This window comes from Scyliorhinus canicula, unplaced genomic scaffold (assembly GCF_902713615.1).
Source record: "Scyliorhinus canicula unplaced genomic scaffold, sScyCan1.1, whole genome shotgun sequence".
In the NCBI taxonomy this organism is placed as follows: Eukaryota; Metazoa; Chordata; class Chondrichthyes; order Carcharhiniformes; family Scyliorhinidae; genus Scyliorhinus; species Scyliorhinus canicula.
The window spans coordinates 166,521-183,149 of NW_024055478.1; positions in this window are offsets into that span (position 1 = coordinate 166,521).

Sequence of the window (16,629 nt, forward strand, 5' to 3'; positions counted from 1 at the left end):
TCAGGAAGCAAAGTACTGTACACACCCCTATCAGCATCAACGTGGACGAGGTGGAGATGGTTAGCAGTTTCCCCACTGTCACCAGACTCCGAAATGACTCTCTTGTTGACTGACCTCATTAACACTACACCCTGTGTGCTTCAACCGATGCCAATGCATATGTAGTTACATTGTATATCTTGTGTTGCCCTATTATGTAGTCCCATGTATTTTCTTGAAATTTGTTTAATTCCCTTTTCTTCCATGTACTGAATGATCTGTTGAGCTGCTTGCAGAAAAATACTTTTCACTGTACCTCGGTAATAAACAAATCCAATCCAATAACCCGTCTTGCTCCATTTTCACATAATAATAAATGGCGATGGTCTTTCTGACCGCCCTCTCGCATCCACCTTGAGAGATGAATATCACCGCGCCCCCCCCCCCCCCACACCCCCCCCCCACCACCACACACACACACACACATATACCCCTACCCCTCTTGGTGTCGGTTTGTTTCTGGGACCCACTGCCTTTCTGCTAGAATGTGATTGACGGCACAGACACATATAGGGATCTCTATATTTGTATGCTGGTATTTCTCTATATATGTGTCATATTGCGATCACTTCTGCATTTGCTGCTACGCAGATTCTCTCCAATCAGACGGAATATGAACCGTGCAGGCTGCCCGGATGCTGACTGTGTATCAGGATCGTCAGTATCGATTGTACTGCTGTGTGGCGTCAGTATCCTCTTCAACCCTCATTTCAGCGTCCAGATGTTCCACTGGGTCTTGGTGGCTCCAGCCTGATAGAAACGAACAGAAAACAATAATAATCTCAAAATTCAGAATCAGCCTCATATTGACCAACGTAACGGTCACCGGCACCATACTCATTACTATTTAATTAACAATAATATCTGGTTACTCAGTAAGGGGAGAATGGGGGTTTTGCATTGAAGGAAACACTGAGTAGCGAGATCATAACGAAGAGGGTGACGAGGCAGTTCCCCGCGATCGTTCCTGAATCAATCGCTCTTCAGGGCAGGCAATTATCTGTCAGAGCAGCAATCCAGATTCAGGTCCCACTGCATTGCTGATCCAACCAATGACAGGAATCGAGCAGCGGCAGCAATGTCTAGAATATCCCAATGGTGTTGGAGCGAGGGCATCACACGGAAACTGTGACCGGTGCACCGCAGACTCAAAGCTGAAAATTGTGCGGCGGTTATCAGCTGCAGTCACAAGTGATGGAGCGGAAATAGCCACAGTTGAGCACCCAGCAGCCCGTGACCATCCTGCACCTGCTCAACTCACTGAGAACAATATAGTGTCGGAGGGGTGGGGGCAGATTGAACTGACGCTACCTGCGCCTATTTGAAATAACTTTTTCTATTGCCCTTTTCACCCTGCATTTAAATCCCGCGGGGTTTTCCGTTCTCAAGTTCTGACAATGCTTTTTGAAATGTTCTATTGATTCTTCTTCTCTCATCAATTGTTGCGCCAGACTCCAAATGAAAACAACTCACAGTGCAATCAACCTCACTTGCTTGCATAAGGTGTGGTGGCCAAGAGGAAAGGCGTTGGTTTCGTAAACCAAAAATCGCGGGTTCAAATCTCGCCTCGTGCCTCGGTGCTGATCCAATCAAAGACGTTTCATTGTCTCGCAAACACTTGCAGCATGAAATATCATTCACCTATCTTCTTTATGGGACATTTAACCTTCAGCTAATGAAAATAATTCCAGACAATCTGGTCTCTGAAAAAAGCGATGTTCAGAGCAGTTCCCCTTTTGTACCTTCTTCGTCAGAACCACAATAAACTGCTATTATTCTGAGTTCTAACCTCCGCATGTCCACCAAAATCTTGATGTGGAGATGCCGGCGTTGGACTGGGGTGAGCACAGTAAGAAGTCTTACAACACCAGGTTAAAGTCCAACAGGTTTGTTTCAAACACGAGCTTTCGGAGCACGGCTCCTTCTTCAGGTGAATGGACATTCACCAAAATCTTGGCATTCTTTCGACTTCATCGCATCCATGGTGTGAACCGAGAACTACAGATTAAGCATCATTTTTTGAATAGAAACACCTATAGTGACAAAGATAGTGTATTAACAGCTGAAATTTAGATTTCTGTCCAGGTTTCTCGCCCTGACATGCATTGCAGTCAACACTGAATCCACTCAACAGCCGAATTCTAACACGGAGTAAACAGAATCCGGCAGCAGAGGGCGCCAAATTCAAGCACGGGCGTCAGAAACTCACCTGATGGTGTCGGCCAAGCCGATGGGATGGGAGGCGAGTGATGTCACAATAGTGACACGAGTGATCTCCCTGCACTGCAGTAAATTCCCTCTCTCCTACACAATCCCTGACTCAGTCCAGTTCAGTTCACTGGGAGAGATTCAGTCAGACATGGTTGTGATAATACTGGCGGCGCTTTGGCATAGTAAGTAGTTACAGTGTTAATTAAACCAGATTAGCATATTAATACACATAGCTTATGTGTAATTAACGATCGGGAGTGTCTATGAAGTGCCTGCATCAGAGGTCCCAAAAAATGCCGCAGATAGAAGTAGATTTATATCAACTCTGTTTAAACTCAGGGCGGCACGGTGGCGCAATGGTTGGCACTGCTGCCTCATTGCACTGAGGACACGGGTTCGATCCCGGTCCCAGATCACTGCCCGTGTGGCGTTTGAACATTCTCACTCCCACAACCTAGATGTACAGGCTAAGTGGACTAGCCACGCTAAAAAGCACCTCTTAATTGAAAAAAACTCTAACTTTATAAAGGAACAACAATCTGTTCATTTCATTCCTTCACTTTCGCAGGCCGGCTATATGTAATCCAGTAGCCCAGTCAGCAGTGACAATAACTGTCCCAGAAGGGGGTTCGGTGAAGTTAAATTGCCAATATAAAGGCCCCAACATGTACAAAATGCAATGATATCAGGAGAAACCGGCACAGCCACCGAGATTGATTATCACCAACACCTTAGTAATGAAGAAAGATGTGGGTTCAGGACGATATCTGGCGGTTGCTGACAAATCTAAACAGAACAGTTACCTCAGTATCAGCGCATTCGATGCGGAGGACGGGGTGGTCTATTACTGCTCACTGAGGAACAGCGTTAGAGAAAACCTAAAGCCCCGTACACAACGCTGAGTGAGTGTTTACAGCATCACTGAGGTTCCTTTCCGAGAAGGAATTGATCCCAGGCTCAGGCAAGCAATCATGTCTATTTACCGGACAGTTTTCTGTCCTTGTGTAGATCGACAGAGGAATAGTTTGGGAAATCCTGAGAGCTTTGGCTGAAAATATCAGCCATGATTGAATGGCGAAGCACACTCGATGGGCCAAGTGGCCTAATTCTGCTCCTGTGTCTAATGGCCTTATCATCTTATTATTGTCTATTATACTGCACATTTTATTGTAACTTTAAAACCGGGGTATCTACCTACCAGCAGAGGGAGGCACTCAAATGAGGAGTTAAGATGGACGGAAATCATGGCCTGCTCTCGCAGATGAGTCCAAGGACAAAGACTTCTCGTTACCCGTTCCTGTAACGAAATGCAGAATGGATCACTGTCTGCTGCGGTACTAAATGTACCAGGTACTTAATGGGCGGCACTGTGGCTCAGTGGTTTGCATTGCTGCCTCACAGCTCCAGGAACCCGGGTTCGATTCCCGGCTTGAGTCACTGTCTGTGTGGAGTCTGCACATTCTCCCACTGTCTGCATGGGTTTCCTCAGGGTGTTCCGGTTTCCTCCCACAAGTCGCAAAAAGACGTGCTGTTAGGTAATTTGGACATTCTGAATTCTCCCTCTGTGTACCCGAACAGGCATCGGAACAGACTTCATTGCAGTCTTAATGTAAGCCAAATTGTGACACTAATACAGATTATTATTATGTACAATAACCGCTGAACAACATGAGAATTACTATCAGTCTGGGACATGGGAAGCACATAGTGCCAGGTTTATACTTTAATAGAAATCAAGTTGTTGATCGAAAATACTTGAAGTTTCTGTTGACACGACATGTTTTATGTTGGATTCCCACACAGATCAGGGACAGACTTCGCCCAATTGAGACGAAGGGGCGCTAAGGGGCAATTCAGCATGGTCAATCCAGATTTCCTACACATCTTTGAACTGTGGGAGGAAATCGCTTCTCGCCCTTTTGCTAAGATGAGCGTGAAGTCAGGTGGAATGCGTGGATCTGGTATGTCTCTCTTCTGGGGGCCATGAATTGGATTCAATTTGAATTAGTTTTTGGAGCAGGCATGGAGCTGCTTTAGGGGTTTGCCCCTGTCCACACTCTGAGCTCTAGCTTTGTAACTCTGATAAGGTCTTTAAAAAAAATTGAGCAGCCGGAGGAAACCCTCGCAGACATGGGGAGAAAGTGCAAACTGCACACTCACGGCCGGAAGTGAACCCGGGTCCCTGGCGCTGTGAGGCAGCAGTGCTAACCACTGTACCACTCCTGTTCCACCGCACTTGCAGGACAATAGAGGCATGGATTCTAAAAGCAGGGAGATCATGTTGGAGTTGCACAGAACTGTCGTGAGACCGCAGCTGGAGTACTGTGTGCAATTCTGGGCGCCACATTATAGGAGCATGTGATTGCACTGGAGGGGTTGCAGAAGAGATTCACCATTATGTTGCCTGGGATGGAACATTTATGTTATGAAGAGAAGTTGCATAGTCTTGGGTGTACAAGATTACGAGGGTCATGGCAGGGTGGATAGGGAGCAGCTGTTCCCCTTCGTTGAAGTGTCAGTTGCGAGGGGACACAAATTCAAGGTGAGGGGCAGGAGGTTATGGGGGATTGGAGGAAAATCTTATTTATTCAAAGGATGGTGACTATCTGGAGTAACCTACGTGGGAGGGTGGTAGAGGCAGTGTGCTTCACATCCATTAAATAGTACCTGGATGAGCACATTACACGTCTTCACATTCAAGGCTATGGAACACGTGCTGACAAATGAGGTCCTGTATTTAGTCCTGTATATTTCACGTGTTGGTTCAGACTCGATTGACCGGAAGGCCTCATCTGAACTGGTGGTTCTGTGTATCTGGGATTCTGAGTGCTATAACATTCCTGGCGCTATATTAATTCCGCGAGTGACAAACTTCCAGTATTTCCGCGTACATATTTATGTCCAGGTATTGGCTGCCCAATTTTACAGGCCTTGTCTTTCACTAGCGTGTCGCTGGCAATCAGGGGAATGCATTTCTCTGCTGCAATAAAGCAAGATGTGATAATGTTGGGATAGCAAGTGCCGTGAGCTGGCTGCGGCAAAGGGATCGCCGCACCATTGAAGGATACGGCCTGCTGGTGTGGGGGCTCAGCTCAACGATTCTGTGTCTCCCTCAGTAACAAACACTGACTCGGGAAAATGCAGGGCATTTTCATTGCCATATGAGCATCCGACTTGGGAGCAGGGAGTTGGTCAATCGACCACTCGAGTCTACTCCACAATTCAGTGACATCATGACTAAGGTGACCATGGCCTCAGCTCCACATTCCGTGTAACCCAAGGACGCTGGTAAAGGTATAATCAGTAAATTCGCAGATTCCGAGAAAATTGTTGATGTGGTAAATAGTGAGGAGGAAAACCTTAAAACAGTGGCAAATTGACTCTGAAAATTGTGAGGTGATGCAATTTGGGAGGGCTAGAAAGGCAACGGAATATATAATGAAATATAGGCCGCTTGGTAATTACAGTAACCAGAGGGACCTCGGGTGCGTATCCATGGACCCCTGAAATCAGCAGGACAGGAAAATACGGTGGTTATGAAATAGTTGCGTTTATTTTCCGTTGAACATAAGAGCAGGGAGGTTATGATGAAGCTGCAGAAACACTGGTTAGGCAACGGCTGGATCCCTGTGTGCAGTTCTGGTCGCCACACTACCGGAAGGGTTTGATTGCACGAAAGAGGATGCAGTGGAGATTCCCCAGGATGTTGCCGGGGATGGAGTGTTTCGGCTGTGAAGACAGGCTGATTAGCTTAGGGTTGTTTTCCTCAGAGCAGAGAAGGCTGAAGAAGGACCTGTTTGAGGTTTATTAAATCTATCTAATCCACCTATTCTGCATATTTTTGGGTTGTAGGAGGAAACCGCGGCACACGGAGGAAACCATCACAGACCCGGGGACAACGTGCAAACGCCACGAGTTCGTCCAAGGCCAGAGTAGAATCCGGGTCCCTGGCGCTGTGAGGCAGCAGTGCTAGCCACTGTGCCGCCCTAAATAACCGAACTCTTTGAGCAGGTTTTTGATTATATGACCTGAATGCTCCTCTGAAACTCCTTTGGACATGTAATGACGTGAAAAGCGCAATATGAATTTAAATTGTTGCATTTGTTATAGTTCAGTGAGACCTGATAGTTTAGTGAGTGAGTGAGTCTGTACACCAGTATATGAACAAGAAGCAGGAGTTTTGGAATCACAGATCGATTCGTCAATCTTACATCTGTTATGAATGCAAGTTGCAATCGTAAACTGGTTTAACTGTGCAACTGGACCTCACCTCTTGCTTTTTGTGCGATGTTTTGTTACAATGTTTGTCACTCACTGTGGAAACTGAACTGCCGATGAGGGAGCAGCAGCTGGAACTGCCAGTGTGGGGTTTTTGTACGGGACCCACCATATCTCTGTAGCAGTGTGGGCTGCATGCAACAGAAATACACGGCGCTGTCGGAGATCATTGTGTTACTGATCGTTAGCTTGGTAGTCTTGTTCTTTTTATCAAACGTAGAAGAAAACCGATCATTGAGGTCGGTTTTTCTTTGCACAGCCTGTCCAATAAGAAGAAACATGTACATTGGAGCTTTGCCGGGCTGCTGACTGTACCAGTACACATAAAGGCTAGAAGCGCTTGTTTTCAAGGTGCAGGTTAATGTAACTTCATTTTCCTCTGTAACTGTTATTTCAGGTTCCTTTTGTTCCACGGTGTCCTGGTGGCTCCATTCTAACAGAAATAACAACAATAATGACAATCAGAGTTAGCATCGCATTCAGCAATACTATCATCAGCAAAATAATAACTGTCATTTTACCAACAATAAAATCTGGGTTACAGCAGCCAGGAAGAGAATGAAGTGTCACTGGGAAGGAAATGCTTACTGAGAAGTGAGATAACGATGATGAGCGAAGCGAGATGGTTCCTCATGATCCTTCTTGAGTTTGTATCTCTACAATGAGATCAATCCTCTGTCAGAGACAGAAATACAGATCCTCGTCATACTGCACTGCTGACCCGACCAATGAGAGGAATGAACCAGCAGCAGCAATCTCTCCAGTAACACAATTGGGTCAGAGTGAGAGCAGCAACCGGAAGCTGTGGGCGGGGATATCGCCGTCTGAATATTGAGTGAAGTGTGCGGTGACTCTCAGTTGCACTCGGAACTGATGGAGCGGAAATAGCGACGGTTGAATCTTCACTAGACTGTAACCATCCTGCACCTGCTCACTGTGCAAGTCACTGAGAAGAAATAGATCGGGAGGACATGACGGACTAGAATCTAGAATCTTCGAGTCAGGGATGAGGCCACACGATCTATATTGCCCGAGACACTTTGAAATGGTTATCTTATTCTTCTTTCAAAAATAGCATTTTCTACATAGCCGGGTAATTGCCTTTACATTTCCTTCTTAAAGTTATTGTTGAATTTTCTTCCTTTATTTAGACACCTCTTCTGTAGTTCAGCAAATCGCAGTGTAGATAATGAATGGAATTTTCCTGGGCTTTATTTCTCCTCGATCCCTGTATTATCCAAGGATCTGCTCGTGGAAACAGCTCCGTGTCATCTTCTTTGACAGACCCACTTATATTTCAGCAACTCAGTACAGTCTCTCCTTTACTTTCTTTGACCTAAGGAGAGGTGGCCTTGTGGCGTCATCGGCAGCTTCCGTGCCTCTGGCGCCTTAGTCGTGGAGCTTTACGGCAAACAAGAGGCCCTTTGACACATCATGTTTGCCCCGGTCATCAAGTACCGATCTAGTCTAAACCAATTTCTGACACTTGGCCCGGAGCCTTGCATGCAATGGCGTTTCAAGTCCTAATCTAGACGCTTCTTTATTGCTGTGAGTGTTCCCGCCTCGACCAGCCTTACAGGCAGAGTTCCGGGATCTCACCACACTCAAATTCCCTTTAAATCTTCTGCCCCTTACCTTAAATCTACGCCTCCTCGTTGTTGACCCCTCTACTAATGGAAAGGTATCTTCCTATCTATATTACGTATAATTTTGAACACCTCGATTAGGTTCTCCTCAGTATTCTCTGCTTTAAGGACAATATTCCAGCCTATCCAGCCTCTCCTCATAGCTGAAACATTCCTTCCCAGAAAACCTCCGGATTAATCTATTCTGCAGCCTCTCTGGTATAATCGCATCCTTTCCGTAAGGTGGCGACCAGATGTGCACAAAATACTCCAGCTGAAGACTAACCAGCGTTTTAAACAGCTCCATAATAACCTCCCAGCTCTTATATTCCATGCCTCAGTTAATGAAGGCAAGTATCCCGTATGTCTTGTTCACCACCTTATCTACTTGTCCAGTTGCCTGCGGAGATCTGTGGGCATGAACACCAAGGTCCCTCTTGCCTCTGTACTTCTTGGCGTCCTGCCATTCATTGTGTGTTTTCTTGCAATGTAGGTCCTCCCAAAATGCATCAGGGTTAAATTCCATTTGCCAATGTTCCTCCCATCTGGCCCGTCCGTCTATATCATCCTGCAATCTAAACCTTTCCTCCTCACTATTTAGCACACCGACGATTTTCATGTTGTCTGCGAACGACGGTTGGGGATAGCTCAGGAGATTGGAAAGCCAGAACGGTCTGGATTCCTGTTCCAGCTCTGGAGTGGTTGCGATCTGCCTCCCCGTGACGTTGCAATGGATTGGACCTGCCTTCCGACAGATAGCGCCAGAGAAAGAAATAATGAGAATAATCCAGATTTGGATAGTCAGTTCTCATTCCTGACATTAATGTTTTGACATACAAAACAATAATATACTCGTAATATATACTCGTAATATACTCGTAATAATATAAATACTCGTTCTAACCTTTTAAAAATTAATTCTAAAGCTAACATTATTACTAACCTCTGTCTTTTATCCTGTCTTGCAGGCCTGAAGATCCTCCGAGTCCCTTGGAGACCTTGTGACTCACTTTTCCAACTTCTTCCATCGGGCAGGAGATTCAGAAGTCTGAGAACACGGACGAACAGACTCAAAAACATATTCTTCCCCACTGTCACCAGACTCCTAAATGACCTTCTTTGGACTGTCCTCATTAACACTACACCCTGTCTGCTTCATCCGATGCCAATGCTTATGTAGTTACATTGTATATCTTGTGTTGCCCTATTATGTATTCTCATGTATTTTCTTGAATTCTGTTCAATTCCCTTTTCTTCCCATGTACTGAATGATCTGTTGAGCTGCTTGCAGAAAAATACTTTTCACTGTACCTCGGTACACGTGACAATAAACAAATCCAATCCAATCCAATCCAATAAGTAACCCCCATTCTGAACCGATTGAACATAATCCACCAGCAGAGGGCGCAAAGCCCAACATGATAGTTAGAAAGTCACATGAGACCAAAGCCATCAGTGATGTCACCGTGGGCCTGGCTCCCTTGCTGTGTCTGGGTGGGACATTGAGCTGAACAGAGCTCGGGTTCCCTCTCTCCTCTCAATCTCTGAGTCATTCCATACCCATTCACTGAGAGATCCAGGCAGACATGTTTCTAATAATACTGGCGGGGATCTTGCACATTGAGTACTGGATTTTGCTCATCAAGACAGTTTAACAGATTGATGGGAATTTACACAGACTCATACAGTTAGATAGAGGATAATACCTTGATCCCGTTTAACCTCCTGCTCTTTAGATCCTCTTCTTTCACAGGCGAACTACTTGCAGATCCAGTTTCCGGTGACAGTAGCTGTGTTTGAAGGGATAGATTGCAAATATATAACCCCGGTAATAAGAAACATCCACTGATATGGACAGAAACGAGCACAGTGTCCAAACTGGATTATTAATGAAGTAGTAAGGCTGTAAAAATTGTAAAATGATGGAATCTGAAGACAATATCTGCCTGTTGCTCATTAAATAAGCGGCCTAAGTGTGGTGGTCTTTTCCTGTGCAGTGAAACACAGCATCAGATAAAAACCAAGAACCCGCAAAAACCTCCTCTGCGAGTATTTGTGTAGTCTTCTTTAGCGCCTTGATCAGCCAGGTTAATTCCATCTCAGGCCCACGGGGAACAAACATTGGCAGGTTTGTTAATCAAACATTTGCACTGTTGTCTTTATCCTTGTTCAAATCAACCGATGTGAGAAATCTTGTGACGTAGCTCAATGTCTCAGCCGATACCTCCTCAGTAAATATCTCGCAGTTATCCCGTCATATTGACCGGCCTACATAGGCAGAGAAAGCTCTTGGATATGGAGTGATTATAACTGAACTGTCTTTCTAGAGCCTTCAACTCGGACGGATCCTGGGAGACTGTGCGTCATTCATCCCTGTAACAAAACGTGGAATATGTCTCGGTCTGGAATTTGATTTGACACAAGAAATAGACAACGGCCTCTGAATATTGACTCACCGAACGGTACAATGATTATTATCTTCAAGCACCATGGAACCCGTGCTCTCTGGTTGTGACTTCTAAATAAATAAAATGAATTTAAATGGATTCTGGCCCTTCTTTTCTGATATGAAATAGCAAACCAAAATCATGAACAGGCCTCTCGGATAACTGCGGAATCTGCGGAAACTGTCAGAATCACCCGGCAGGTTTTTGTACGGCGCTGAATGGTTTTCAGTTCATTGTGCCTCAACTGCACAGAGATAGGTGGCGGTGTCTGTCACTCGAACGTCACTAACATTCAGAGAGCTGTGTTTGTCTGCTGAAATGAATCGAGATGTAATCCTGTCCTGATCGCTGGTACCGCTCGCCAGGTGCTGCACGGTTCCATCCGGGTATTGTCTGTACCATTGTAGGATCATTCCTGCTACTGTGGTGGAACAGGCCAAGGATGCAACATCTCCCTCGGTAACCACCGTTGACTCTGGAGACTGTGATACCTCGTCACTGCCAGCGGCATCTGAGATGTAAAATAACATGAATAATTTAATATCACACAGACGGCGAGAATATGATATAGCACAATCAACTACAACATGACATAACAAGATATACAATAAAGGAAACTGTATGTCCCTATAACATGACATATCTGATGTGTGACATATTCCTGCCAGATATAGTGATCACACTCACACGGAGAGAAGAGTAAGCCATTCAGGGAGATAATCACTAAAGTGAATCTCAGCTTCATGTTGGATCCTATCGATCTGTGTTAAGTAGCTCTCAGTAGTTTTCAGGACGAGAGACAATGCTGCAGAGGCAGCGCTGTTGTATATCAAACTGAGTCCAACACCAACTGCACCGTGCCCGCCCGAGACGGGTCTCTGGGACGTGTGATCACAAAGTGAAGCTGTGAAGGAGCTTCAGCATTGGTGGAGTGTGGGTAGGAGAATGCGCACGCGGCAGACCAGCGTCACTGTGACGTCAGAATGAGGACACGTGTGACGTTTCCCTGCATATTTAGTGACGTAGGTCTGTAAACTGAGTGACGTCAGTGGGACTGGTTGAAGGGTCAGAAACATCTTTGCCGGAGCTGATCTGAACAGCCAGCCCTGAGTTTCAGAGAATTAACAGCTGATCATAAACAGAAAGGACGGGTAACCTGGAGACTGGTTTGATGATGGATGTGACGGTCGGATTGGATTCGGCAGTGTATTTTTACTACCGTGTTGGAAACAGGTGGCTGACAGCTTGATTCGAAGTTAAGGTGGCTTCCTCCCGGTGTGGGTTTGAGCGGCTGACATCGCCACTGGTCGATGTGGCTGAATCTGCTCGAGTTTCTGTCGAAAGGTCAACAGAATGGTGCTCGAAGACACAGTTCAAAGGGAGTGGGACTTTTGTTCATGGTATACTCAGTCTGTGAGTCCTACTTCTGATCAACTCTTCAGAGCCACTTTCTCCACCCAGATATAGAGAGAGTTTAGCTCCCTGAGTGGTGCTGTTGCTGTTTTGTTATTTTAGCCTCACTGCTCATCTGCTGACATGAGTAACGCAGCAGAGGTGAAATCCTAGAACTCCCTCCCTGACAGCACATAGACTGCAGCCGTTCAAGAAGGCAGCATCAAAGGTTAAACTAAAAAGAGCAACTTCTTCTGTCTTAACATCTGAGGACAGTACCCGAGAAACAGAATTTCCGTCACTCAGATCAGAAATACATGTTCAAACAGGAAATAATTATGTGTTTACAATTCCGATTGAAACCATGATTTCAAATGCGATGAAATGTGTTTGTTCCACAATTACCTCCCGAAAAGCCCACCTGCACCAGCCCAAAACAATCCAGACACTGGCTGACCGCTGTCGATCTGTAAAAATTGAAATTCGAAGCATCAACTTCTATTCCGCACCATTAAGAATCGGCTGTCTTTCGCAGGTTTTTCTTACTTCACTTTCTTGCGTCTCCAAAGGTGGTTTAACACCTGTAGGTAGCGAACTGTCTGTCAGTGAATGGGAACAATCCGAGCTGGGATACAGTCAGTGCCTTCGAAGAAGAATCGCTGCATAGATCCAGACGGGAGTCGGAATGGGTTTGCTGGTCTGGTTATTGGCAGCACGGTAGCATGGTGGTTAGCATAAATGCTTCACAGCTCCAGGGTCCCAGGTTCGATTCCCGGCTGGGTCGCTGTCTGTGCGGAGTCTGCACGTCCTCCCCGTGTGTGCGTGGGTTTCCTCCGGATGCTCCGATTTCCTCCCACAGTCCAAAGATGTGCGGGGTTAGGTGGATTGGCCATGCTAAATTGCCCGTAGTGTCCTAAAAAGTAAGGTTAAGGGGGGGTTGTTGGGTTACGGGTATAGGGTGGATACGTGGGTTTAAGTAGGGTGATCATTGCTCGGCACAACATCGAGGGCCGAAGGGCATGTTCTGTGCTGTACTGTTTTATATCTATATCTATTGTAGGACGGAAACACAGCTGTGTCAGAAAACATTAAACAGACACTGGAAAGGAGAATAACTATTAGGGGGGAACTCTGTTCTTGGGGTTTGTTATAAATTATACAATCACTGCCTTGTGAAATTTGCTCATTTCCTACAAACTGTCTGTCAACCAATAAAATTCCTCGGAGGTCTTCCGGGATACTGATTGTACCAGAACAGAGTATCAAAAACAACTGTCGAGTATCTACAGTCCAGGTTAATGCTCTGTCGTTCCAGAACCCGTTAACTCAGATCGATCCTGGGGCACTGAATCTTCACCATTTGTTCCTGGAACAAAACACAAAACGTATTCACTATCTGGGAGTGAAGATCGTACACGGAGCAACAGGGTATCATTATGGTTAGCACAATTGCTTCACAGCTTCAGGCTCCCAGGTTCAATTCCCGACTTGGGCCACTGTCTGTTGGGAGTCTGCACATTCTCCCCGTGTTTGCCTGGGTTTCCTCCTGGTACTCCGGTTTCCTCCCACAGTCCAAAGATGTGCAGGTGGATTGGCCATGCTAAATTGCCCCTAGTGTCCAACATTAGTGTTGGGTGGGGTTACTGGGTTGTGGCGACAGGTTGGAGTTGTGGACCTAGGGTAGGGTGCACTATCCAAGAGCCAGTGCAGATTCGATAGGCCGAATGGCCTCCTTCTGCACTGTAACTTCTGTGAAATCTATGAAAATAATCCCGTCATATAGACCCTGTGACCCGGCTTTGCTCAAAGTGATCTAGAAGAGCGGAACGGAGATGGAGAAACGTTCACACAATAATTCAGACAGCAATGGAAAGATCATAAAAAGACTAAATGTGAGTTAACGAACCGGAAATTAAGTTGTGAAATTCATTTTAGTAGAAATGCAAGTTATAAACTAACGAATATTATTATTCAGTTTCTGCTCGCTTGTTTTTAGTGAGTGTTGTGTTTGTTTTTGATGGTTTGGTAATGACACTGTGACCACTGTGACGACTGTGATTACTATGACTACTGTGACCACTGTGACCACCACAAGCTGCGTAATTGTGTCTGTCTATCAATGTGAGAGCGCCCTCTGCCGAGAAATGACTGGAACTCCCAGTGTGAGTGTTTGTACGGGACCCGCTATACCTCTGCAGCAGCTCCGGCGATATTTAAAGGTACCGTTTGGTTTTCTTTGAGCAAAGCAGCCGAAAACCTGGCTGGGAAAATCTGGAGATTTATCTGAACTGCCCTAACTATAGATTCTCATTACATTCCTAGGAGGTCTTCCGGGATACTGAATGTACCAGAAAAGAGTTTCAAAAACAGCTGTGGAATATCTACAGTCCAGCTCAATGCTCTGTCCTTCCAGAACCCGTTAACTCAGATCGATCCTGGGCCACTGAGTATTCACCATTTCTTCCTGAAACTAAACACAAAATGTATTCAATATCTGAGAGTGAAGATAGCACACGGTGAACATTAGAACATCGACTCACCATTCACCAGTCACCAACATGGAGAATACATGCTGCCTGGATTAGAGTCCGACAGAAATCAATCAGTTTTTGAATATGTTCTGGTATTAAAGCGAAAATTCAGATGAGTGAACGCTTCAGTTACTGGGAAAAGATTGGCGAAACAATTGACAGTTGGGCACCAAGCGTGAACCATACCTCCGGACCAAGAAGCCCAATTGTAAGATCGAGCATCAGCAAAATATAACTTATGTTAACTTCGATATAATTTCTACATCTCATGTTTTTTTATGTTGAGACATCTGTTTTTCAAATTCACCTGAGATTCACCTGAGGAAGGACCAGTGCTCTGAAAGCTAGTGCTGAAACAAACATGTTGGACTTTAACCTGGTGTTGTCAGTTTTCTTACTTTTTTTTTAAAGGAACAGCTGTTGTCTTGTAATAAGTGACCTGGCCTCTCAACCAGACAATTAGAATCTGCAGCAACACAGTGAGGTTGCACATTTCACACGTCCGCTGACTGCTGTAGTGTAGTGATTATCACATTCGGACAGAATGAAAAAGGGAATGTAAATGAGGCTAATCAAGGCCGAGAAAGGTGCTGATAGTGGCGCATTCAGACGTCAGAATGGGATCAAAGGTAAGCAGTGTATATTAGGGAACAATTGGCAACAGGGATCAGATTGATCGAGTAGGATGGTATAGGCTGGGGGGAGGGGAGCGGGGCAATTGTGAGGGTAAAATATACCAATGGAACGAATGAAAATAAATTGATAGAAAAAAACACGTGTGAAGTGTGCAGAATAAAATTAAGCAGACCGAGAGATGCCTGAATCCACCAGAGTTTGTGAATAGAGATAAGTGAATGTCCACTCATCGCCAAGTTGATCGAAAATGTTTCGATTTTCCCGGCAACGCGTTAATTCCCTGCACTGTGAACTCAGCTTCTCAAAGCAACCCCAATGTGAATGAATCCCGCCGTCTGAGCCGCAAAGAAATGAAGTAAACATGCTGCGTGACCAACAGAAAAGGGCTCGTCGGGGATTTGAACCCGAAGCCTCTCGTAAATTTCGACACCGAGACACCCGAAGCGACAATCATAGCCCTAGACCAACGAACCCTCGAAAGCAACCGAATCATACTGTCATTGACAACGAAAGTCGATCTAACATTTGCGGAGAACGCCGAAATTACTGCAACAACTCAGGGAGTCAGGCGGCATTTGTCGACAGGACAACAAAGTTCGTCTTTCACCATCACCTTTCATTACAACCGGGACCGGTTAGAAATGTAGTACGTCTTAACCAACTGAACTCACGGAGGGAGGAAACAGAACAACAGGAAAGGGCTCTGATAGGGGCAAGTCAGGAGAAATTAAATGAGAAAAGGCGTTGCCTTCCCTGGCCACGGAGCGAGGTTAGCATCAAATCAGAGAGTAATGACACCACAATATGAGGCCATTCCTGCCGCCGTGTGTGTGCTAGCTCTCTGTTAGCGCAATGGAAGAAACAAAAATGTGCGTCAGGAGCTATCGATGGCAGATTGATCCACAGCTACCGCCCGGACACAAAGAACAAGTGGGAACAAGATTAAAACCCAAATCTGCGATGTAAGGGCACACAAAATGGGTGCAGTATTTACAGTGTGAAACTGTTAGAAATGTAACAGTGAGTGTGAAAGCTGTATTGAGCCCAGTGGAAAGATGCGCTGCTGTTCCTCGAGTGTCTGTTGAGCTTCTTTGGAACATTTCACGACGCCGAGGTCCGGGAGGTCAGCGTTAAGCTCCAGTTCTCCAGTCAGTTCAATTCTTCACTTTGGCTCTGTGGATTAGATGGGTCAAGTCCCTGTCAAGTTAACGCACATCAGGAGCATCAATTTTATCCAAACGCACTCCAGCTCAGACACTGTCTCCCTCGAGCATCATCTGTGGGGAGAGAAACGTCGGAAACATCCCGAGTCCTGAGAAATCTTTTTCAGAGTGGGCCAATGTAAATCAACCCCGCCGTCAGCATCGCAAAGAATTCATAATCTCTGACCTGGAGTAAAGGGCTTGTCCTGGATTTAAACCCACGACCACTCCCATAGGCATTGCTTGAAAATCCTTGACGTGGAGATGC